Source organism: Bombina bombina, chromosome 5 (genome assembly GCF_027579735.1).
Source record: "Bombina bombina isolate aBomBom1 chromosome 5, aBomBom1.pri, whole genome shotgun sequence".
Classification (NCBI taxonomy): Eukaryota; Metazoa; Chordata; class Amphibia; order Anura; family Bombinatoridae; genus Bombina; species Bombina bombina.
Window position 1 is genome coordinate 873,109,262 of NC_069503.1, and position 27,517 is coordinate 873,136,778.

At 38.2% G+C, this 27,517-nt stretch overlaps 1 protein-coding gene across 2 annotated transcripts in view; it reads left to right on the forward strand.

Annotated features, from left to right (window-relative positions):
• MAPRE2 (microtubule associated protein RP/EB family member 2) overlaps nt 1-27,517 on the forward strand; it is a 546,785-nt gene that overhangs the window by 277,287 nt on the left and 241,981 nt on the right. Inside the window, exon 1 of one of the 2 annotated variants that reach the window (XM_053715024.1) lies at nt 1,118-1,135. The exons of the other annotated variant lie outside the window; for it this stretch is intronic. The gene's annotated coding sequence lies outside the window, so the exon portion shown is untranslated. Of the gene's footprint in view, nt 1-1,117; nt 1,136-27,517 lie in introns of those variants that run through there. 2 annotated transcript variants of the gene reach the window in all.

Genomic DNA, 27,517 nt, shown 5'->3' on the forward strand with positions numbered 1-27,517 from the left:
AGGGATCATGTGACCAGCTTTGCTGGGCTCTTTGCCATTTCCTGTTGGGGAAGAGAATATCCCACAAGTAAGGATGACGCCGTGGACCGGACACACCTATGTTGGAGAAATAGAAAAATATTTATTTGTAACAAGGGTAACGTAAAAACAAGATGTGAGCACACAGCTCACAAAATTAGGAAAAGATGTCCAGTATTACAGAGAACGGCAGACATGTTTTGTGTGGGGCCTCCACACTTGTTCACTGCTGTACATTGTTGCTCTGGAACTAACTTTAACTATATGTTTAATCCATTTGCAGTGCAACAATAAAATGCTCTAACATATATTAGAAAACCAATTGTGTGCACTTTTATATCCCTTTAACACCTTAAGCGTCACACAGTACTTTGCCCAGCATCATACTGTGTTGACATAGTACCTATGCCCAACACTCTGGCTCAAACTGCATTTCCCGCTGTTATCTTTGACAGCAACGACTGCAGCCAGGGGGGAAGAAGATCGTTCTTCCTTTACCATATGAAGGCAGATTGCCAATACAGACAGGGACACTGTTTCACTGTCTGTATTGGCTTGCGGTGATGAGTCTCTATTTCTGTGTAACTGGAGTGATATAAAAAAAATGCTGTAACTTCTCTGGTACGTTTGGCAAGTTTTTCTCTGAAATTACCTGTACTGAAGGGGTAAAGCTTTCATTAGGAGGATCCTGTATTAGTATGTTTACATATGTTTGGATCAGTGACGTGCAAGGAAAAAAAACAAACAAAAAATGTTTTTTTTTTTTTTTTCAAAGACATTTTGTGAAGCGGGCAGTGATCAGGTCTGCCTCTCTCGTTGTGCAACCTATACAAGCAGACTGGCCAACATCTACCCCCTTATCTAATCCAATTTTAGCGAATTGAGGCAGCTCTCATGCCACCTCATTGGGGAGGAAAACATTCTGTGTCACTGTCAGAAAGTCATCACCAGCCACCCTGAGCCTAACAGGAGTCATGCTGCATGTTGTTCCGCCCTCACTCACACTAAACCTGCCTGCCTAGCACAGTTCCCTCTTCTGCAGACAGGCACAGAAGGAAGTGGTTGAGCGGGCGGCTACTTGAGGCACATAGGCATAGTGGGATTTGAGCCTTGAGAGGTAGGTCACAAGATCACAGTGCACATTGGCTGTACAATAATATTTGCTGTTTTAATGTTGTAAAACCATGATTTTTTATTGCATGCTTTGTATATTCTGTGAATTGTCACACACACTGTATTTATTATTATCAGGGTTGTAAAGTTTGTAGTTGACTTGTCAGTACCGCAGCGCTTGACGTTATATTTGTACCATTTTATATCTTCAGCAATAGGAACTATAAATATATTGGGGCTAAAGATCTTGTTCCTAGGCTTTTGTTGTAAAGGAACTTACTGTAATCATATAGTTAATATTGGCACGGGATAAAAAAATCTTGAATTATAAATATTAATTTCTCTTGCAAGATGTATCGAGTCCACGGATTCATCCAATACTTGTGGAATATTCTCCTTCCCAACAGGAAGTGGCAAAGAGAGCACCCACAGCAGAGCTGTCTATATAGCTCCTCCCCTAACTCCACCCCCAGTCATTCTCTTTGCCGGCTCTAAGCAATAAGGAAGGGTAAAGTGATTGTGGTGACAGATTTGTAAGGCGGCGACTTGGTCCTTGCTTCATACTTTTTCCAAATTTTCCAAATTTGATACTTTTGCTTCTTTGGAGGCTATTTTTGGGAGAAAGGTTCTACAAGCAGGGGTGTCTTCCGTTTAGGTACCTGTCTTGTCCCTCCCTTCATCCATGTCCTAAAACTTTGGTATTGGTATCCCACAAGTATTGGATGAATCCGTGGACTCGATACATCTTGCAAGAGAAAACAAAATTTATGCTTACCTGATAAATTTCTTTCTCTTGCGATGTATCGAGTCCACGGCCCGCCCTGTCTATTTAAGACAGGTAGTATTTTTTATTATAAAACTTCAGTCACCTCTGCACCCTATAGTTTCTCCTTTTTCTTCCTAGCCTTCGATCGAATGACTGGGGGGTGGAGTTAGGGGAGGAGCTATATAGACAGCTCTGCTGTGGGTGCTCTCTTTGCCACTTCCTGTTGGGAAGGAGAATATTCCACAAGTATTGGATGAATCCGTGGACTCGATACATCGCAAGAGAAAGAAATTTATCAGGTAAGCATAAATTTTGTTTTCAATAATATTATCAATATCATAATTTACAGTATGGGTACAGAACTTAAATTGTTACACAGATATCCAAAGTCAGTGCAGTTATTAGGCCACTGCCAAAGCCCCAGCATATAAGCAAACTGAAAACATAGTTGCATTATGGGTTATTTTTGTTAATAATATAGTTTTTTTTTATTTCATTTATTCCATCCATTTTGTCCATGTGTAAGCATAAATTTTGTTTTCAATAATATTATCAATATCATAATTTACAGTATGGGTACAGAACTTAAATTGTTACACAGATATCCAAAGTCAGTGCAGTTGTTAGGCCACTGCCAAAGCCCCAGCATATAAGCAAACTGAAAACATAGTTGCATTATGGGTTATTTTTGTTAATAATATAGTTTTTTTTTATTTCATTTATTCCATCCATTTTGTCCATGTTGCAAAAGACAACTTCTCTGGCTATATACACACTTTTTTATGTCTTTTTTAATGGAAATACAGTCCTGTCATTTGTCAGTTTTAATATTATAAAACCCACATGTTTTCTTTGGTGATTCAGATAGAGCATACAATTTTAAAACTTTCTATTTACTTCTATTAACATGTTGCTTCATTCTTTTGGTATCCTTTATCAAACGAGCAGTAATGTATTACTGGGAGCTAGCTGAACACAATGGTAAGCCAATGGCTAGAGGTGTATATGTGCAGCCACTTGAGCCTACCTAGTTATGCTTTTAAATAAAGGATACCGTGAGAACAAAGCAAATTAGATAATAGAAGTAAATTAGAAAGTTTTTTTTAAAATTTAATGGTCATTCTGATTCATGAAAGAGAAAATTTAAATTTAAGCTACCTCTATCGGGTTCATAAATGTCTTTCTCAGGCGTATCATAGCCAGTGCCTTAACTAATATAGCACATTTACACATGAGTGGAAAATTCTGGAGCTTTATAAATCAAGAATGATAAGAGTGATAATGCTTCATGCACTTTGTCTATGGTCCCTGGGGACAGAAGAGTGATATATAACGGCAGGGTCAATATTGCACTGGTATCAAATATTTGCAGAAACAATGAGGGCCTCAGGAACTGGTGCTTCCCTGGAGGCCTAAGTATTAGACCTGCTGTGAAGGATGTCCTGAGTCATTTATAACAAACACATTATGATATTGCCTGTATACTGCAAACCACTCTGAGCTAAGAAAATGTAATTTAACAGAACATTTAAAACTGAATATTGGCCACTTGCTCTTAGAATGTTTCTCTTGCAAGAACAAATACTCCCATGCAATACATGGTTCCTCAGACATGTAAGTTTGGAAAATAAGCTAAATATAAATACATGTATTCATTTATCTGTGTTTTTGATAGTTATTTAGTAAGTAACCTCAGCAACACTTGATAAATGGTTGCTAGATTTTATTTAATGCAACACATAAATCAAAAGAAAATAACTATAAATATTGGAAAATACAATAGGTTTATAAGATTATATTTGTTATTTTCCATGTAATTTGAAGATGTATTTGATGCATTTTCTACGACAAGTCTGTAATAACTGCTGGTGTGGGATATTAACATCTATTTCCTTGGCTAGTAATAAATTATGTATAAAATGACATCTGCATTAAGTCCACTTGGAGAATGGTTAGCTGTTTTTGTATTTTATCCAAGTTGGCATGGAAGTGATTCCATAGACCACTACATTCTACTGTTTCTTGGGTTTTACTAACCAGGAAAAACAGATATGTAGTAAGCAAGTCAAAATATATCTTTAATAATAACAAAAAAAAAAAAATTTGCATCAAGTTTAAGAGTTTCACCAAATCATCTTCTATGAAACCAAAAACCTTATTGGTTGATAAACATATTTCATCATTTTTCATTTTTAATGGATAGATAAAATAATACTATTTTATTATAAAGTGCTTTGTACTGTAAATCAGTGGGATTAGACGATGACACTGATTCATTGCAGCAAAAGAAATTAAATATATATATATAATACAGATACATAAAATAGACTTAACAAAACAAATTAATAAAGGAGGAGGGTCATACTCCAAAAAACATTCAGTCTACAGGTTGCTATCAACAGGCATACCATTGTTTCATACATTTATCATGTCCCTATATTTTTGCTTAATTATAATCTCTGTGGTAAGTGCATGTGACACTATTTACATACACTGTAGTTTTATGTTATATTGAGTGCCCAGTATGATGACTTCATTGACTAGTAGTGAGTTTGCCCTTTACAAAACAGTAATGACATTTAGAAGTTATGTGCAAAAACATAAAGCCAGCCTACAATCCACTGCCCATCTTCAATACAACCAGAAATGACATGACATTTATTATGTACAATGTGTATATTTTCCCTCTTAAAGGGACAGTCTACTCCATATTTTTTTATTATTTAAAAAGATAGTTAATCCCTTTATTACCCAGTCCCCAATTTTGCATAACCAACACTGCTATATTATTATACTTTTTACCTCTTTGATTACCTTGTATCTAAGCCTCTACAGACTGCCCCCTTATCTCAGTTCTTTTGACAGACATGCATTTTAGCCAATCAGTACTGACTCATATAACTCCACAGGAGTGAGCACAATGTTATTTATATGATACACATGGACTAGCAGTGTCTAACTGTCAAAATGCACTAAGATAAGAGGCAGTTCAAAGACTTCGATATTAGCATATGAGCCTACCTAGGTTTGGCTTTCCACAAAGAATACCAAGAGAGCAAAGCAGATTTGATGATAAAAGTAAATTGGAAAGTTGTTTAAAATTGCATGCCCTATCTGAATCATGACAGTTTAATTTTTACTAGACTGTTTCTTTAACTGTTACATTTCACTTTCTTCTACCAACATTACAGCTGTCACATTTTTTAAATAGATTTACATTATTTTTTTGTACAATATGTCAAGAAGGGAGTGTGCAAACAAGGGTAACGGGTTTCCACACAGCGATTGTTTACACAGTCTTTTTTATTGACTGTTTTATATCTGTTTGTAATTGTCAGCAGAAAAATATATAAGGGGAAACCTTCGACATTTTGGGGCCCTTTACTTTATATAAACTCTGTAGAATTGAGGAAGCCAACAATTTTCAGTTAAAAGGATAGTAAACCCAAATTGTTTCTTTCTCCTGTTAAGTGTGGTCAGTCCACGGGTCATCATTACTTCTGGGATACTAACTCCTCCCCAACAGGAAGTGCAAGAGGATTCACCCAGCAGAGCTGCTATATAGCTCCTCCCCTCTACGTCACACCCAGTCATTCTCTTGCACCCAACGAATAGATAGGATGTGTGAGAGGACTGTGGTGATTATACTTAGTTTCATACCTTCAATCAAAAGTTTGTTATTTTATAATAGCACCGGAGTGTGTTATTCCTTCTCTGGTAGAATTTGAAGAAGAATCTACCTGAGTTTTTTCTATGATTTTAGCCGGCGTAGTTAAGATCATATTGCTGTTTCTCGGCCATCTGAGGAGAGGTAAACTTCAGATCAGGGGACAGCGGGCAGATTAATCTGCAAAGAGGTATGTAGCAGCTTATTATTTTCTGACAATGGAATTGATGAGAAAATTCTGCCATACCGATATAATGTAAACTCAGCCTTAAATGCAGTAACAGCAACTGGTATCAGGCTGTCATGTATGTATATTTTACACTTCAGTATTCTGGGGAATGGCACTTCACTGGAATTATACTGTATGCATAAAACTTTAGCCTAATTTGCAGGGACTAGCAACAGGCTTTTTAATAACACTTAATTTATTTAATGTTAAACGTTTTTTGCTGGCATGTAAAATCGTTTAATTTTCTGAGGTACTGGGTGAAAAAATGTTTTGGGCACTATTTTTTTCCACTTGGCAGTCGTTTTATTTAATTTATGACAGTTTACTGATCTCTCTCACTGTTGTGTGTGAGGGGGAGGGGCCTTTTTTGGCGCTTTTGCTACGCATCAAAAAATTCAGTCAGAAGTTTCCTGTCTTCCCTGCATGATCCGGTTCAGCTCTACAGAACTCAGGGGTCTTCAAAACTTGTTTTGAGGGAGGTAATCACTCACAGCAGAGCTGTGAGATTGTAGTTGACTATGATAAAAAACGTTTATTTCTGTATTTTTTTTCTGCTATCAGGGTTAGTTATCCTTTGCTAATGGGAGCAATCCTTTGCTAAAACTGTGTTTTTGTACAAAGATTTGATGCTATAACGTTTCAGTTTATTAATTTTCAACTGTCATAACTTTTCTGTGCTTCTTATAGGCACAGTACGTTTTCATATTATAGTAAATTACTTGAAAAGTATTTCCAAGTTGCTAGTTTATTTGCTAGTGTGTTAAATATGTCTGATTCAGAGGAAGATATCTGTGCTATATGTGCTAAAGCCAAAGTGGAGCCCAATAGAAATTTATGTACTAACTGCATTGATGCTACTTTAAATAAAAGTCAATCTGTACAAATTGAACATATTTCACCAGACAACGAGGGGAGAGTTATGCCGACTAACTCGCCTCACGTGTCAGTACCTGCATCTCCCGCTCGGGAGGTGCGTGATATTGTAGCGCCGAGTACATCTGGGCGGCCATTACAAATCACATTGCAGGATATGGCTACTGTTATGACTGAAGTTTTGGCTAAATTACCAGAACTAAGAGTTAAGCGTGATCACTCTGGGGTGAGAACAGAGTGCGCTGATAATATTAGGGCCATGTCAGACACTGCGTCACAATTTGCAGAACATGAGGACGGAGAGCTTCATTCTGCGGGTGACGGTTCTGATCCAAACAAACTGGATTCAGATATTTCAAATTTTAAATTTAAGCTGGAAAACCTCCGTGTATTACTAGGGGAGGTGTTAGCGGCTCTGAATGATTGTAACACAGTTGCAATACCAGAGAAAATGTGTAGGTTGGATAAATATTTTGCGGTACCGTCGAGTACTGACGTTTTTCCTATACCTAAGAGACTTACTGAAATTGTTACTAAGGAGTGGGATAGACCCGGTGTGCCGTTCTCACCCCCTCCGATATTTAGAAAGATGTTTCCAATAGACGCCACCACACGGGACTTATGGCAAACGGTCCCTAAGGTGGAGGGAGCAGTTTCTACTTTAGCTAAGCGTACCACTATCCCGGTGGAGGATAGCTGTGCCTTTTCAGATCCAATGGATAAAAAGTTAGAGGGTTACCTTAAGAAAATGTTTGTTCAACAAGGTTTTATATTGCAACCTCTTGCATGCATTGCGCCTGTCACGGCTGCAGCAGCATTTTGGTTTGAGTCTCTGGAAGAGACACTTGAATCAGCTCCATTAGATGAGATTACACACAAGCTTAAAGCCCTTAAGTTAGCTAACTCATTTATTTCGGATGCCGTAGTACATTTAACTAAACTTACGGCTAAGAATTCCGGATTCGCCATTCAGGCGCGCAGAGCGCTGTGGCTAAAATCCTGGTCAGCTGACGTTACTTCTAAATCTAAATTGCTTAATATACCTTTCAAAGGGCAGACCTTATTCGGGCCCGGGTTGAAAGAAATTATCGCTGACATTACAGGAGGTAAAGGCCATGCCCTGCCTCAAGACAGAGCCAAACCTAAGGCTAGACAGTCTAATTTTCGTTCCTTTCGTAATTTCAAAGCAGGAGCAGCATCAACTTCCTCTGCACCAAAACAGGAAGGAGCTGTTGCTCGCTACAGACAAGGCTGGAGACCTAACCAGTACTGGAACAAGGGCAAGCAGACCAGGAAACCTGCTGCTGCCCCTAAGACAGCATGAATTGAGGGCCCCCGATCCGGGAACGGATCTAGTGGGGGGCAGACTTTCTCTCTTCGCCCAGGCTTGGGCAAGAGATGTCCAGGATCCCTGGGCGTTAGAGATCATATCTCAGGGATACCTTCTGGACTTCAAATCCTCTCCCCCAAGAGGGAGATTTCATCTGTCAAGGTTGTCAACAAACCAAATAAAGAAAGAGGCGTTTCTACGCTGCGTACAAGATCTTTTATTAATGGGAGTGATCCATCCGGTTCCGCGGTCGGAACAAGGACAAGGGTTTTACTCAAATCTGTTTGTGGTTCCCAAAAAAGAGGGAACTTTCAGGCCAATCTTGGATTTAAAGATCCTAAACAAATTCCTAAGAGTTCCATCGTTCAAAATGGAAACTATTCGGACAATTTTACCCATGATCCAAAAGGGTCAGTACATGACCACAGTGGATTTAAAGGATGCTTACCTTCACATACCGATTCACAAAGATCATTACCGGTATCTAAGGTTTGCCTTTCTAGACGAGCATTACCAGTTTGTAGCTCTTCCATTCGGATTGGCTACGGCTCCAAGAATCTTCACAAAGGTTCTGGGTGCTCTTCTAGCGGTACTAAGACCGCGAGGAATTTCGGTAGCCCCATACCTAGACGACATTCTGATACAAGCTTCAAGCTTTCAAACTGCCAAGTCTCATACAGAGTTAGTACTGGCATTTCTAAGGTCGCATGGATGGAAGGTGAACGAAAAGAAGAGTTCTCTCTTTCCACTCACAAGAGTTCCCTTCTTGGGGACTCTTATAGATTCTGTAGAAATGAAGATTTACCTGACAGAGGACAGGTTAACAAAGCTTCAAAATGCATGCCGCGTCCTTCATTCCATTCAACACCCGTCAGTAGCTCAATGCATGGAGGTGATCGGCTTAATGGTAGCGGCAATGGACATAGTACCCTTTGCACGCCTACATCTCAGACCGCTGCAACTGTGCATGCTAAGTCAGTGGAATGGGGATTACTCAGACTTGTCCCCTACTCTGAATCTGGATCAAGAGACCAGAAATTCTCTTCTATGGTGGCTTTATCGACCACATCTGTCCAGGGGGATGCCATTCAGCAGGCCGGACTGGACAATTGTAACAACAGACGCCAGCCTACTAGGTTGGGGCGCTGTCTGGAATTCCCTGAAGGCTCAGGGACAATGGAATCAGGAGGAGAGTCTCCTACCAATAAACATTCTGGAATTGAGAGCAGTTCTCAATGCCCTTCTGGCTTGGCCCCAGTTAACAACTCGGGGGTTCATCAGGTTTCAGTCGGACAACAACACGACTGTAGCTTACATCAACCATCAGGGAGGGACAAGAAGCTCCCTAGCAATGATGGAAGTATCAAAGATAATTCGCTGGGCAGAGTCTCACTCTTGCCACCTGTCAGCAATCCACATCCCGGGAGTGGAGAACTGGGAGGCGGATTTCTTAAGTCGTCAGACTTTTCATCCGGGGGAGTGGGAACTTCATCCGGAGGTCTTTGCCCAAATACTTCGACGTTGGGGCAAACCAGAGATAGATCTCATGGCGTCTCGACAGAACGCAAAGCTTCCTCGTTACGGGTCCAGATCCAGGGATCCGGGAGCGGTTCTGATAGATGCTTTGACAGCACCTTGGACCTTCGGGATGGCTTATGTGTTTCCACCCTTCCCGATGCTTCCTCGATTGATTGCCAGAATCAAACAGGAGAGAGCATCAGTGATTCTAATAGCGCCTGCATGGTCACGCAGGACTTGGTATGCAGATCTAGTGGACATGTCATCCTGTCCACCTTGGTCTCTACCTCTGAAGCAGGACCTTCTGATCCAGGGTCCCTTCAAACATCAAAATCTAATTTCTCTGAAGCTGACTGCTTGGAAATTGAAAGCTTGATTTTATCAAAACGTGGTTTTTCTGAGTCAGTTATTGATACCTTAATACAGGCTAGGAAGCCTGTTACTAGAAGGATTTACCATAAGATATGGCGCAAATACTTATATTGGTGCGAATCCAAGAGTTACTCATGGAGTAAGGTTAGGATTTCCGAGGATATTGTCTTTTCTACAAGAAGGTTTAGAAAAGGGTTTATCCGCTAGTTCCTTAAAGGGACAGATTTCAGCTCTGTCCATTCTTTTACACAAACGTCTGTCAGAAGTTCCGGACGTTCAAGCTTTTTGTCAGGCTTTAGCTAGGATCAAGCCTGTGTTTAAAACTGTTGCTCCACCATGGAGTTTGAACTTAGTTCTTAATGTTTTACAGGGTGTTCCGTTTGAACCCCTTCATTCCATTGATATCAAGCTGTTATCTTGGAAAGTTCTGTTTTTAATGGCGATTTCCTCGGCTCGAAGAGTCTCTGAGTTATCTGCCTTACATTGTGATTCTCCTTATCTGATTTTTCATTCAGACAAGGTAGTTCTGCGTACTAAACCTGGGTTCCTACCTAAGGTGGTCACTAACAGGAATATCAATCAAGAGATTGTGGTTCCATCTTTGTGTCCTAATCCTTCTTCGAAGAAGGAACGTCTGCTACACAATCTAGATGTAGTCCGTGCCCTGAAATTTTATCTACAGGCAACTAAGGATTTTCGACATACGTCTTTTCTGTTTGTCGTTTATTCTGGTCAGAGGAGAGGTCAAAAAGCTTCGGCTACCTCTCTCTCTTTTTGGCTTCGTAGCATAATACGGTTAGCCTATGAGACTGCTGGACAGCAGCCTCCTGAAAGAATTACAGCACATTCTACTAGAGCTGTGGCTTCCACTTGGGCCTTTAAGAATGAGGCTTCTGTTGAACAGATTTGCAAGGCTGCAACTTGGTCTTGTCTTCATACTTTTTCCAAATTTTACAAATTTGACACTTTTGCTTCTTCGGAGGCTGTTTTTGGGAGAAAGGTTCTTCAGGCAGTGGTTCCTTCCGTATAAAGAGCCTGCCTGTCCCTCCCGTCATCCGTGTACTTTAGCTTTGGTATTGGTATCCCAGAAGTAATGATGACCCGTGGACTGACCACACTTAACAGGAGAAAACAAAATTTATGCTTACCTGATAAATTCCTTTCTCCTATAGTGTGGTCAGTCCACGGCCCGCCCTGTTTTTTATGGCAGGTCTATAAAAAATTTTAAATTATACTCCAGTCACCACTGCACCCTTTGGCTTCTCCTTTCTCGTTGGTTCTTGGTCGAATGACTGGGTGTGACGTAGAGGGGAGGAGCTATATAGCAGCTCTGCTGGGTGAATCCTCTTGCACTTCCTGTTGGGGAGGAGTTAGTATCCCAGAAGTAATGATGACCCGTGGACTGACCACACTACAGGAGAAAGGAATTTATCAGGTAAGCATAAATTTTGTTTTCATGATTCAGATTGAGCAGGCAATTTTAAGCAACTTTTTAGTTTACTGCTATTATCAATTTTTATTCGTTCTCTTGGTATCTTTATTTGAAAAAACATAATTTATGCTTACCTGATAAATTTATTTCTCTTGTAGTGTATCCAGTCCACGGATCATCCATTACTTATGGAATATATTCTCCTTCCCAACAGGAAGCTGCAAGAGTCCACCCACAGCAAAGCTGCTATATAGCTCCTCCCCTAACTGCCATATTCAGTCATTCGACCGAAAACATGCAGAGAAAGGAAAAACCATAGGGTGCAGTGGTGACTGTAGTTCAAATGAAAAAATTACCTGCCTTAAAGTGACAGGGCGGGCCGTGGACTGGATACACTACAAGAGAAATAAATTTATCAGGTAAGCATAAATTATGTTTTCTCTTGTTAAGTGTATCCAGTCCACGGATCATCCATTACTTATGGAATACCAATACCAAAGCTAAAGTACACGGATGATGGGAGGGACAAGGCAGGTACTTAAACGGAAGTTACCACTGCCTGTAAAAAAACCTTTCTCCCAAAAATAGCCTCCGAAGAAGCAAGGTATCAAATTTGTTAAATTTGAAAAGTATGAAGCGCAGACCAAGACTCCGTCTTGTAAATCTGTTCAACAGAAGCCACATTTAAAAAAAGGCCCAAGTGAAAACCACAGCTCTAGTAGAATGAGCTGTAATCCCTTCAGGAGGCTGCTGTCCAGCAGTCTCATAAGCTAAATGAATTATGCTTTTTAACCAAAAAGACAGAGAGGCTGCTGAAGTCTTTTGACCTCTCCTCTGTCCAGAATAGACAACAAACAAGGTGAACGTTTGATGAAAACTGTAGTAGCTTGTAAGTAAAACTTTAAAGCACAAACCACGTCCAATATTGTGTAATAGACGTTCCTTCTTTGAGGAAGGATTAGGATACAAGCATGGAACAACTATCTCTTGAGTGATGTACTTGTTAGATACCACCTTAGGAAAAAACCCAGGTTGGTACGCAGGACTACCTTATCCATATGAAGGACCAGATAAGGAGAATCACATTGTAACACAGATAACTTGGAGACTCTACGAGTCGAGGAATTAGCTACCCAAAAGGAACTTTCCAAGATAAAGATTGATATCTATGGAACAAAAAAGGTTCAAACGGAACTTCTTGAAGAACCTTAAGAATCAGGTTTAAGCTCCATGGCGGAGCAACAGTTTTAAACACAGGCTTGGATCTAACCAAAGCCTGACCAAATGCCTGAACGTCTAGAATACCTGCCAGACGCTTGTGCAAAAAAATAGACAGAGTAAAAATCTGTCCCCTTTTAAGGAATTAGCTGACAACCGTTTCTCAAAAACATCTTGGAGAAAAGATAATATCCTGGGAATCCAGACTTTACTCCATGAGTAACCCTTGGATTCATAACAATCAGATATTTACACCATATCTATGTTCAATTTTCCTAGAGACAGGCTTTCTTGTCTGTATTAAGGTATCAATGACTGACTCGGAGAAGCCATGCTTTGATAACATCAAGCGTTCATTCTCCAGGCAGTCCATCTCAGATTGATTCTATTTAGATGGTTGAAAGGACCCTGAGGTAGAGGGACCTGTCTCAGAAGCAGAGACCGTGATGGAAAGGATGACATGTCCACCAGATCTGCATACCAGGTCCTGCGTGGCTACGCAGGCGCTGTCAAAAACACCATAGCCCTCTCCTGCTTGGTCTTGACCTCCGGAGGAAATCCCACTCCCCCAGAAGAAAAGTCTGACGACTTAGAAAATCCACCTCCCAGTTCTCAACACCTGGGATATGGATAGCTGATAGACAAGAGTGAGTCTCTGTCCAGTGAATTATTGTAAGACTTCTAACATCGCTAGGGAACTTCTGTTCCCCCTTGATGGCTGATGTAAGCCACAGTCGTGTATATTGTCCGACTGAGTATGATGTACCTCAGAGTTGCTAACTGAGGCCAAGTCTGAAGAGCATGGAATATCACTCCCAGTTCCAGAATATTTATTAGAAGGAGGGTCTCCTCCTAAGTCCACTATCCCTGAGCCTTCAGGGAGTTCCAGACTGCATCCCAACCTAAAAGGCTGGCATCTATTGTAACAATTGTCCCATCTGACCTGCGGAAGGTCATACCCTTGGACAGATGGACCCGACATAGTCACCAGAGAAGAGAATCTCTGGTCTCTTGGTCCAGGTTTAACAGGGGGACAAATCTGTGTAATCCCGTTCCTCTGACTGAGCATGCATAGTTGCAGCGGTCTGAAATGTAGACGTGCAAACGGTACTATGTCCCTTGCCGCTACCATTAAGCCGATTTCATTCATGTACTGAGCCACCGAAGGGCGCGGATGGGATGAAAAAACACGGCAGAAATTTAGAAACTTTGACAACCTGGACTCCGTCAGGTAAATTTTCATTTCTACAGAATCTATCAGAGTCCCTAGGAGGGAAACCCTTGAGATTGGGGATAGAGAACTCTTTCCTTGTTCACTTTCCACCCATGTGATCTCAGAAATGCCAGTACTACGTCCGTTTGAGACTGGGCAATTTGGATGTTTGACGCCTGTATCAGGATGTCGTCTAAATAAGGGGCCACTTCTATGCCCCGCGGTCTAAGGACCGCCAAAGCGACCCCAGAACCTCCATAAAGATTCTTGGGGCTGTAGATATCCCAAAGGAAAGAGCTACAAACTGGTAATGCCTGTCTAGAAAGGCAAACCTGAAAAACGATGGTGATCTTTATGCATCACAATGTGAGGATAAGCATCCTTCAAATCCATTGTAGTCCTCTATTGACTCTCCTGGATCATAGTTAAGATGGTACGAATAGTTTCCATCTTAAATGACGGAATTCTGAGGAATTTGTTTAAGATCTTTAGATCCAAAATAGGTCTGAAGGTTCCCTCTCCTTGGGAACCACAAACAGATTTGAGTAAAAACTCTGTCCCTGTTCCTCTCTTGGAACTGGATGGATCTCGTACACAATGTAAGAATGCCTCCTTCTTTATCTGGTTTGCAGATAATTGTAAAAGGCGAAATCTCCCCTTTTTTTGGGGGGGAATCTTTGAAATCCAGAAGATATCTCTGGGATATAAATTCCAATGCCTAGGGATCCTGGGCATCTCTTGCCCACGCGTGGGCAAAGAATGAAAGTCTGCCCCCTATAGGATCCGTTACCGGATAGGGGTCCGTTCCTTCATGCTGCCTTAGAGGCAGCAGCAGGCTCCTTGGCCTGCTTATCTTTGTTCCAGGTCCGATTGTCTCCAGACCGCCTTGGACTGAGCAAAAATTCCCTCTTGTTTTGCCTTAGAGGAAGAGGATGCCACACCTGCCCTGAAGTTTTTAAAAGGTACGAAAATTAGACTTTTTTTTTTTTTTTTTTGCCCTTGATTTAGACCTATCCTGAGGAAGGGCATGACCTTTTCCTCCAGTGATATAAGCAATAATCTCCTTCAAACCAGGCCCGAATAGGGTCTGCCCCTTGAAGGGAAGTTAAGTAGCTTATTTATTAAAGTCACGACAGCTGACCATGATATAAGCCATAGCGCTCTGCGCGCCAGTATAGTAAAAAACAGAATTCTTAGCCGTTAGTCTAGTCAAATGAACAAGGCATCAGAAAACAAAGGAATTGGCTAGCATAAGCTTGTCAAATATATTCATCCAATGGAGTCGCTTAACTGTAAAGCCTCATCAAGAGACTCAACCCAGAACGCCGCAGCAGCAGTGACAGAAGCAATGTATGCAAGGGGCTGCAGGATAAAACCCTGTTGAATAAACATTTTTTATCCATTGGATCTAAAAAGCACAACTGTCCTCGTCAGAGGTAGTGGTACGCTTAGCTAGAGTAGAAACTCTTCTCTCCACCTTAGGAACTGTCTGCCAGAAGTCCCGTGTGGTGGTAACTATTAGAAAACATTCTTCTAAAAAATAGGAGGGGATGAGAACGGCACACCTGGTCTATCCCATTCCTTATTAAAAAATTTTTAGTAAACCTCTTTAGGTATTGGAAAAACATCAGTACACACCGGCACTGCATATTATTTATCCAGTCTACACAATTTCTCTGGCCCTGCGATTGTACACATTCATTCAGAGCAGCCAAAGCCTCCCTGAGCAACAAGTGGAGGTTCTCAAGCATACATTTTAAATGTAGAAATATCAGAATCAGGTTAAATCATCTTCCCTGAGTCAAAAAAAAAAAAAAAAATTACCCACAGACTAAGCATATTGTGAGGTAGTATCATACATGGTTCTTAAAGCGTCTGTATGCTCTGTATCTACCCCCAGAGCTAACTGCTTTCCTTTAATTTCAGGTAGTCTGACTAATACTGCTGCCAGAATATTATTCACCACCTTTGCCATGTCTTGTAAAATAAACGCTATGGGCGCCCTTGATGTACTTGGCGCCATTTGAGCGTGAGTCCCTGAAGCGGGAGTCGAAGGGTCTGACACGTGGGGAGAGTTAGTCGGCATAACTTTCCCCTCGACAGAATCCCCTGGTAAAAGAAACGCTATGGGTGCCCTTGATGTACTTGGCGCCATTTGAGCGTGAGTCCCTAAAGCGGGAGTCAAAAGGTCTGACACGTGGGGAGAGTTAGTCGGCATAACTACCCCCACGACAGAATCCTCTGGTGATAATGTTTTTAAAGACAAAAAATGATCTTTATTGTTTAACATGAAATCAGTACATCTGGTACACATTCTAAGATGGGGTTCCACCATGGCTTTAAAACATAATGAACACAGAGCTTCCTCTATGTCAGACATGTTAGAACAGACTAATAATGAGACTAGTAAGCTTGGAAAACACTTTAAATCAAGTTAACAAGCAAATATATAAAACGTTACTGTGCCTTTAAGAGAAACAAATTTTGTCAAAATTTGAAAAACAGTGAAAAAAAGGCAGTAAAACAAACGAAATTTTTACAGTACATGTAATAAGGTAACAGAGCATTGCACCCACTTGCAAATGGATGATTAACCCCTTAATGCAAAAAACAGATAAAAAAAAAAACAAAACAAAAAAAACGACATAGACGTTTTTTAAAAACAGACACAACAAACTGCCACAGCCAACAGTGGGAAGCTTCAGTTAACTGTTTCTATGCAAAATTTAAGTCGGCCATGTGGAAAAAACTTAGGCCCCAATAAGTTTTATCACCAAACATATGTTAAAAAACGATTAAACATGCCAGCAAACGTTTTAAAACACATTTTTACAAGAGTATGTATCTCTATTAATAAGCCTGATACCAGTCGCTATCGCTGCATTTAAGGCTTTACTTACATTACTTCGGTATCAGCAGTATTTTCTTAGTCAATTCCATTCCTAGAAAAATATTTTACTGCACATACCTTATCTGCAGGAAAACCTGCACGCCATTCCCCCTCTGAAGTACCTCACTCCTCAGAATGTGTGAGAACAGCAAATGGATCTTAGTTACGTCTGCTAAGATCATAGAAAAACGCAGGCAGATTCTTCTTCCAAATACTGCCTGAGATAAACAGCACACTCCGGTGCCATTTAAAAATAACAAACTTTTGATTGAAGAATAAACTAAGTAGAAAGCACCACAGACTCTCACGACCTCCTATCTATGTTGAGGCTTGCAAGAGAATGACTGAATATGGCAGTTAGGGGAGGAGCTATATAGCAGCTTTGCTGTGGGTGGACTCTTGCAGCTTCCTGTTGGGAAGGAGAATATATTCCATAAGTAATGGATGATCCGTGGACTGGATACACTTAACAAGAGAAAGTAGGAATGTAAAGTATGGAGTCGGCCCATTTTTGGTTCAGCACCCTGGCTAACGCTTGTTGATTGGTGGCTACATTAAGCCACCAATAAACAAGTGCAACCCAGGTTCTGAGCCAAAAATGGGCCGGCTTTTAAGCATACATTCCTGCTTTTCAAATGAGTTTTATGGCATAAGTCATAAACAGTTGTCACCTTGTTAAAGAAATGTGCAACAAGCTGTTTAAAAAAAATAATAAAAAAACCTTTCTTTCTTATGTTTTTTTTTTTGTTTTGTTACTGCTTCGTTTCTTTAAAGGGGCAATCTAGTCAAAATTAAACTTTCATGATTCAGCTAGACACATATGGAGTGCCAAGGTTGCTGACCCCTGAGCTAGGGCTTGTAATTTAAAAAAAACTTTCCAATTTACCTTTATCTTCAAATTTGCTTTGTTTTCTTGGTATTCGTATTTGAAAGCTAAACCTAGGCTCATATGCTAATTTCTAAGCCCTTGAAGGCTGCCTCTTATCTGAATGCATTTGACAGTTTTTCAACGCTAGAGGGCATTTGTTATCTATATGGCACACATTAACTTTGTGTTCACACCGGTGGAGTTACTTATGAGAGGACACTGATTGGCTAAAATGCAAGTCTGTCAAAATAACTGAAATAAGCCCTGCAGAGACTTAAATACAAGTTAATCACAGAGGTAAAAAGTATATTAATATAACCGTATTGATTATGCAAAACTGGGGAATGTGTAATAAATGGATTATCTATATTTTTAAACAATAAAAATCCTGGAGTAGACTGTCCCTTTAAGTTACAGAAAAGGGGGTAAAAATAAATAATGAAAGTAAATTGAAAAGTTTATTTTCTACACGTAATTAAACATTTTATATTATGATCTCAAAGTGTCCTACATCTCTTTCTCATAATATAAAAAAAATCTAAAATGTATGTGAGGTCTTTTTATACCAATGATACAACAATCCTTTTTGCATATATTCTAAGCAAAACAGCAATGGAAATTTGTGGTATCCATTTATATGAATAATTTTCAACAGAATTTTTTTTTAGATAAGTTATCATTATTATAAATTTTTAAAATATAAGTAACTTCTTAGTTCTTTAACCTTAAAGGGACACTGTACCCAAAATATTTCTTTTGTGATTCAGATTGAGAATGAAATTTTAAGTAACTTTTTAATTTACTCCTATTATCAATTTTTCTTCATTCTCTTGCTATCATTATTTGAAAAAGAAGGCATCTAAGCTTTTTTTTGGTTTCAGTACTCTGGACAGCACTTTTTTATTGGTGGATGAATTTATCCACCAATCAGCAAGGACAACCCAGGTTGTTCACCAAAAATGGGCCAGCATTTCAACTTACATTCTTGCATTTCAAATAAAGATACCAAGAGAATGAAGACAATTTGATAAAAGGAGTAAATTAGAAAGTTGCTTAAAATTTCATGCTCAATCTGAATCATGAAAGAAAATTTTTGGTTACAGTGTCCCTTTAAACACTAGCAGCTTAACCACTATGGAACAAATTACAGTACTTATTTACTGGGTAATTATTTGCTAGGTGATGAGCTTGACAAAAAAGATCAGTATTTTCACATTTTCCAGGCTTGCACACAATCCATTCACCCTGAAAGCTTCACCTCATGACAAGTATGTAAAGCTTGACTTGTTATCAATAGGGCTTTGTGCAGGCCATAACCAGCTGGGGTCTTACTATTGGGAAGATTCACAGGACAAGATGTGGTGCCTGGCACTTAGCCTGAACCTGAAGTGGAGAGAACTTTGAGCATGTGGTCTGGTTTTGCTTTTTAGGATCTGCTAAGCACACAACAACCACAATTACTGAATCTTTATGCATCCTTGTCTGTTAGCTGTTGGTGAACATTTGTGGAAAGATATTTTACTTGGTCTTTCTAATGTCTGTAGCTAGGAGATTGTGGATACATCACTGATGGTCGCAAGGGTAACTTTACTGTGCTGAATGTAAAATATTTAAGCATTGAATGAATTAGCAAGGTTGCCATCTAGTAAGCATCCTTCTACCATTAATTAAATAATATACTACTTTTTAGTATGTGCTTCACCATTATTATGTCATTAATTAATTAGTATTTCTTAAGCATTTTGCAAGTAACATCTGCAATGATTATTGATTTTTGCTTGTGTAGGGAAAAAATATCCACTGGAGCTGAGGCCATTTTACTAGAATTTAAATTTCATAAAAAATGTAAATTCCTAAATGAAGACTTCACTGATTGTTTTATTCAACCAGATTGTGAACCCCTAGTGGGAGCCATTAACCACACTGAGACAGCAAACCACAAAGGTCTGCAAATTAATTGGTAAAAAAAAAACAATTTAGCCACCATGTTTTAGAGACCCATTCTGTAAAATGGTTATTGTTTTTATGCAAATGACTCACTTGCAGTATGACAGAAATGCTAACACATATGTGAGTTCTGGTGGGAGGGCAGCAGGAGGATAAATTAGTGTCGGAATATCGCGTATGGTGTATGAATGAAACGTTTTTTTTTAACTCTTTACTAATACGATGAGCTGTAATTTCTTTAGTCAAACACAAAAAAAGAGGTTTTTGTCACCAAAACACCAAAATACTTCACAGCAGATTTCATTTTTATAAGAGGATTCTAATAAACGTTTGGAAAAGCTTATTTATATAAAAGACAAAGGATAAAGCCAAGCATCATTACAAGTTGAAGGTTGTCAAACTATTAGAAGTGAAGTTATCGTTTACCATTAGGTATCAACATTTCACTAGATTATTTTCTGATTGAATTTTTCTGCAAACATACACACAGATTTTGTGTTTAAGCTAAAGGAGCGCCTAATGTGTGGTAAGGCAAAGGACATGAAATAGTAACCTATTAAAACATTTATTTTATAACATGAATTTCATAACAAGTTAATTATAACAAGTTAATTTATATACAAAAAAGGGCATGGATCCATGCTTTACACAAATAAAAAAAATGTATTATTATTATTTAAAATCTTAAAAATTACACAGTAAAATACACAGTTATGAAAGATATATAAACCAGAAATGTTGCATTAAATTTTCTAAAAACGATCTATCAGAACTTTAAGAATCTCAGATGGTGAGTGAGAGTCAGAATGGTGATGAAAAAAAGTCATATGAAATAGTTCATCAAAGTGTGGTAACAATTTGTTGTCCTTTATAGCACCTTGAGGGTGAAAAATTGAATAATGTGTCTGAAAAATGTGAAAAAAAACTATAAAAATGTATAAAAAAGTAAAAATAAAAATAAAAACGTGTAAAAAAAACGTGAAAAAAGAAGTTGGACTGATGAAACTGTAGTCCAAATTTATACTGAATAGTCTTGAAAAAGGCCCAACATAGGGCCGAAACGCGTTGACAACTTATGGTGAGCTTCATTTTAATTATTCACACTTGTTTTTAGCAGTATTGCACTATGTTGTTGTTGTTTTTTATTTACAGGAATTCAGAAATTATGCTTTAAGAGATATCTTGGATAACTCCGGATCTCCACCAAACAAACTTTTTTCTTCTTTTTTTATCACTACTTAAAGTCTTTTTACCACTATTTAAAAAGTCTTTTTATCACTGAGGATTCAAATAAGACACTTTCCCATACCCAGGATCATTACTTACACTTTCAGTATAAATTTGGACTACAGTCTCATCAGTCCAACTTATTTTTTTACGTTTTTTTTTTACACGTTTTTATTTTTACTTTTTTAGACATTTTTATAGTTTTTTTTTCACATTTTTCAGACACATTCAATTTTTCACCCTCAAGGTGCTATAAAGGACAACAAATTGTTACCACACTTTGATGAACTATTTCATATGACTTTTTTTCATCACCATTCTGACTCTCACTCACCATCTGAGATTCTTTAAGTTCTGATAGATCATTTTTAGAACATTGAATGCAACATTTCTGATTTATATCTTTCATAACTGTGTATTTTACTGTGTAATTTTTAAGATTTTAAATAATAATAATATTTTTTTTTTAATTATTTGTGTAAAGCATGGATCCATGCCCTTTTTTGCATATAAATTAACTTGTTATAATTAACTTGTTATGAAATTAATGTTATAAAATAAATGTTTTAATAGGTTACTATTTTATTTCCTTTGCCTTACCACCCATTAGGCGCTCCTTTAGCTTAAAAACACAATCTAACACTACTCTTTAGGGCTAGCTAGAGACCCTTAGTCTTTAGGAGCAACAGGAAGTCACTGATGTTAAGCGCTGGGAGACACACCATTTTTTCCATTATTTATACACACAGATTTTATTGAATGCTTTTAGAAGAAAAAAAAATTGCTAAACTTTTCAATTTCAATAGAATTTACCCCGTACTTTAGCATCTAAGCTCCTGAGCACACTTGCCATTGATGCCACCTTTTTTAAAAAAGTCACATGCATCAGGAAATGGCTGACAAGCAGAGCCCTCTACCTGTGTGTGAGAGAGTGTGTGTGTGTAAGAACATTAGTGTCTTTGTGCGTGTGTCAGTGTGTTTGTGTGAGAAATTATGTGTGTTAGAGTTAGGGTTGCCAGGTGTCCAGTATTCAACCGGACAGTCCAGTATTTTAGGATGCTGTCCAGTAAAATCTGTACAAAAATACCGGACACCTAAATGTCCAGTATTTTAAAGACCCCTGTCAGCTAAATGTAAAGGGCCTTTATGCATTAGAAATATGTCTCAAAGTTACACTGTGCATTTTCTATTACTGTATATGTGTTACAGGAAACCATGGGGGAGTTCAATCATTGCTGGGTGTGTTCCTCTGGAAGCCAAGAGGGTCACACTACTACTACCTACATGTGGCAGACAAAGGGATAAAATGACTGCTTACTTGTGAAAATATATGTGGTGGGATCAAGGGTGGGGCCTAAGGTTGAGCTTTTGTTGGGACATTGTGTGAACCCAGCTATGTCCCGTATGCAGTCACCTATAGATACATACATACATACCCATGTCTAAATGTATATGCATTTATACATATACATTTAGACGTGTGTATGTATTTATCGCTATGTTAAAGCCCTTTGCAATCCTTTTTTTCTTACACTTGAGATGTCATATCTTTGAGCCCTTATAACATTTTAATGCAATATTTATATTTAATATTTTTTTTTATCAGATAGTGTTATTTTGAGTGTAACTGTACTTTTAAATGTTGATGTGTTTTGGGTCTTCAGCAAAGTATATTAAGGGAATTAAGCACATTTGATAATAAGAGTAAATCAGAAAATCATTTAAAATTGCATGTAATGTTCTATCTGAATCCTGAAAGAACAGAAATGGGTTTCATATCCCTTAAGTAGGTTCCATATGATGTAACCTGTACTGTACTGCAAACATTTAACAATAAATGCTCTCAAAAATTAGAACAATATGGGCTAGATTACAAGTGGATCGCTAATATATTGAGCGCCAGTAAATGGGCAAATTTGCCCGTTTATGGGCATACGATAAATAATCGGCCATTAAAGGTGGCTGGTTATTGCTACTGCGAGCTCTCTGTAGCAATTAGCACTCCGAAAATTACCAGAGATCAGATCTCTGGTTAATTTTCAAAATGTGCCCCAATTGCCCACAAGCTTAAATGTTAGGTTCCTTTTTGAATTAAAAAAAAAAAAAGTAGCATCTTTAATTTTGTTTTAATAACTGCACAAAGTAGTTTTAGGGGTTAAAATTGGGAGGTATGGGCTGTTAGAAAAAAAAAAAAACATCACTGAAAAGTGCCTTTACATAGTGGTCTATGGGAACTGTGTGTTCTATATAAATATATATGTATATGCTTATATACTGTACATATATATTTATGTGTTAATATGTGTATAAACACATAAATATATATGTATGTATTTATATACACATATATTTCACTTTTGTTGCCTATCATTGCACGACTTACCCACTTCACTGCTTTAGGTTCTCTGCTATGTCTCACAACATGAGAACAAAGCTCCCGTTGGAGCTTATGGAAGCGCGCCCTTGTGAGCGCAAAGCTTCCCTGCAATGCAAACTCGAGTTCTCATTGCACCTACAGTAACTTGTAATAACAGCCCACATTTGCATGCACTGGTATCTCTGAGTGGAGTGCAAATATTGTGCTTTCGTAAGTGATATTTTGCTCTCCACTCCTAATCTGGCCCTATATATTTTATCAAGGCATAAAGTATTTACTAGACATGTGCAAAAATTCATAATTTATTATTAAGCTTGTAGACAAATAATGTAGTTATCCTCTTTATTTGGCATTTACTTTGATCTCAACACCAGATATTTGATATCAAAGTGCAATTTAAAATATCTAAATAGCTGATTTCTAAGGATTTATTAATAGGACTGTTTTCAAGTTCTCAGTATACTGTAATTAAGCCTTCTTTACTAGTTGTGTTACAGTAGGATGAGCTTGTTTTTACGTCATATATGAAAATGTGAGAATTTTAAAGTTTACATTTATACAGTGTGGGTAACATTTTTTTCTAAGGGAGGCTTGTCTGTTTATCCAAGTAGTGGTCTTATTATAGAGATCTAGAGCATTAAGGCACTGACATATGAGGCAAATAGGCAACTTAGGAAATAGAGACCTGCACTGAAATAAGCATGGACATAACTGCTAGGGCTTTTCAGGTGATCCAGTTGCTGGTCTCATTAACAGATATTCTTTGTGTCCCCATATATAAATATATAGAACATATTTATTGCAAATATGTGCAGAACATCTGACTACTTAATAGTTTTAGGTAGTAACCCTTTTAATATGTAGGGTACTGGAAAATCAGGCAAAATCTCGAATCGTATGATATATGGAAGCCATAGTATTGTACACTATTTATTTTAGTTCTGCTTTCATACAAACCAAGTTACAAAAAGAGTGGTGTCTTGCAGGGGAGTAATACAATGTAATGCTACAAATGGAAAGTGTTTTTTTCTCACTATAGGCAGGTTGTTTTGCCCTCTTTGGGGCTCTTCAGTAGGATGTAGGTGTTATGTTAGCTGACTCAGGCATTGATTTTCGGTTTAAGGCTATATGCCAGTTTTGCTGATGAATACATTAATTTTCATAACCACATGCTTGAGCAGAACAGCAGCACCAACCATAGACAGCCTTTTTGGCCTGTTTGGGGCTCATACCTCCATTGTATTAATCTTAGCAAAGAACAAATATACTTATCTGTGCAAAATTGCAAACACTTATCATTCAAAAACCATTTAAATATAATTGGCAGCCCTATAGGTGGAATGCTCAAGGACATCAGCATCAACCATAATAACTTGAGTGAGAAAGAGCTCCAAAGTAGCGAAACAGGCTGCCTATGGTTGATGCTGTGTTATTTAAGCCTCATATATTTCACAGTTTGCTACACTTCTGGTTTAAACTGAAAGGAGCATAAGGAGTGTCATATTAAAAATGCATTTTAAATTAGTAATACACTCTGTGGGATAATTTATATATTCTATCCATTGTATCTTTATTCCTTGCTAAACTAAATTAAATGGAGGGTTTATCTCACTCTATTAACAACAATACATTTATTTGGTACAATAGGAGTCCCTGCTCTAAAGGATTTCCATGGGTGTAAGTGCAGACCCTGTTCCAAGGAGCTTACAATCTAGTGTTTCAGTGTTTTGCTCAAAGAGCATACAATCTTGTATTTAAGGAGAACTTATCTCTGGGTACTTACAGTGTAGAGAAATAAAAGAAATCCCTGATGTAAGACTGCACTCAGCATGTGACATAACACATAGACCCTTGGAAATCTTCAGTCTTTCTGCCACTGCCATAGAGTATTCCAGTCTTTGTTATACTGCTTACCAGATATGAATCAATCTATGCACATCTTGTAAGGATTTTTCATCCAATGCAAGAAGAAAGGTGCATGACTCACTGTACCTTATAATGCAGTATTTTTTTCCGTTTCTATAAAATACAGGACCATCCCATGATGTATCAAATATTGGGCTTCACTAGGACTCTGTTTCAAAAATCGAACACTAGTACTTGTCCCACGGTGACTGTAGACATTCAAGTTTAGTGTCACGGACATGGTAGTCCTTGTTCCAGGGTGCTGCAGTTCTCAGATAAAATTTTAAACCAGCTGCAAGGTGTTTATAACCTAGTGCTGGTATTTGTGTCCCTACGCCAATGCATTGCATTGAGGATATAAGTGCAAACATATTAATCATATCATTGTATTCTCTTCACCAAGATCTTTAACATTATTACATTATACAGATGTGTGCAGTGAGAGTGGATTTAAGCCATTCAATTTGATTTAATATCAGATTATTAAAGTTATAGCAGTGTAAGCATAATAATTATTTATTGTTGGTGTAATGATTCAAGTTCTAGTGTTACAGAGATTATTTGTATATCTTATATCAATAAGCATTGAAAAGTACAGAAAATATACAGAACCAAATTAAAGTTAAAGATTTTTATAAAATGGGAAAGTATAGGAAAAGTGCAGAAATGTGAGAAATGATCTGACCTCACTGCACATGGTTGTAGGCTCTTGGAGCAGGATCTGTATTTAAAATCTAGTGTGGTAATGAGATGTCTTGCTCAAAGAGCTTACATACTTGTTAATCTCCGAAAATCTTTCCTTAGATACTTACAGTTTAGTAAAATAAAAATCGTTGAAGGATATCTGCCATCAGTGAGTATACTGCTGGCCAGATGCGCATCAATCTGATTTTAATTTATTTCAGATCGCCGGTTTTCTTTTCTTCATCCGGGTCAAGCAGAAAAAAACAGCTGCATCAGATGCTACACTTTATAATACAGTCTTTAATTAGGGTCCCAACACCAGTGAGTTTGCATACCCATGTAGTGGGGTTTATATTCTAGGACTTTACTAGAAGCCCTTGCTTTAAAGCATTTGCAGACTAATGATGCAGTAATTCTTACCATCCTTAAAGCTGGTTTAAAGCCTTTACTGCCAGCTGCAAGTCTTATAAAGATATGTATAGGAAGCACAGAAAGGCATTGGTGTGTCCTACAGTTATAGCTATAATACTTATAATGCTATAATATGTTTAAATAGTTATTTTAAATATTAAAATATTTATTAAATTATATGTATTTTTAAATAAAGGTGTGAAGATAATATTGCTCATTGTTATGTACGGTTTGTATGCTATGTTTTGTCCCAGAGTACTAGTGTGCATAGGAACCTACAGAGTTTAAGCTATTACTTCTGTAATTTATCTGTATTATTTTACAATATATATAAATGTGACTTAGTAATACAGTATTCAGTTCCTAAGTTAGGGTGATCATGGTAACACTACCTGTAGTAATTGGTGTTCATACCTGCAGCTCCCACCGGATACCATTAGCATTGTGTTGGATTCAGTCACTGTTCTTCATACCAGCACATATACGGAGCTGTGACTGTAAAGTACTAGCTAAACTGTAATGTGCTGGCTGTGAAATAAATATATAAGATAACTAATATTTACATGTAAGAGATTACTGAAGCTCAACAGGATCTGTCTGGCAACTCTAGTAAAGTGAGCAGCAGTTATGAGGGTGGTGGCTTTGTGTTGTCAGTTGGTTTTGTGACATAACTGCTGCATCACATAAGCCACTCCCCTAAGGCTGTCACTATGACAACCAGGCATCACATTATACCATGTCAGTTTGGCCTTTAGTTTTGTTATTACTGTAGCTTTAACATAAGATGTTTAATTATGCATAATAAAACAACTTTGTAATATACTCATTATTTATTTTGCCCCCTTTCATGTAATTTAGCTCTGAAAATTGTACACTTTTTAGAGCTAACTCTGCATCAAATATTTTCCTAATTGGCTTTAAGAGATAACAACTGCAAAACAATTCACTCTATACTAACTTAAAGGGGCAGTCAACCCAAAAATGACTATTACTAATTTAGATTAGTTAACTAACGATTTGTACAGCCAACTGTAGCCTAATTTTCATCTAAATAAACTTTGCCAGTAAATACACTTACTAGTTCTCTTCTGGACGTTTTGAAATGGCCGTCCAAACCCCTCCTTCTCTGACGTCTCCCAAAGCTTTCACTACAGGATCCTGTCGATCCTGCGCGTTCCTATATTGGAGCCGGTCCATATGCTGATAAGATAAAATCCAGTGTTCTACGGTTCTGGAGGAACCCACACATACACCCATCTAACGGATTATCCTATCAGCATATAGACCGGCTCCAACTGAGAGAAGAAGTCATATGGCTTATGTCCGGGCAGCTTTGTGAAGAAAAGCACTTAGGAGTCTAGAGGTCTGTCAATAGAATTGATAAACCAGCGAGATTGGGTAAGAAGGATTACCTTGTCATTTATATTTATACATGCCATACGTGTACTGGGTAATAGTT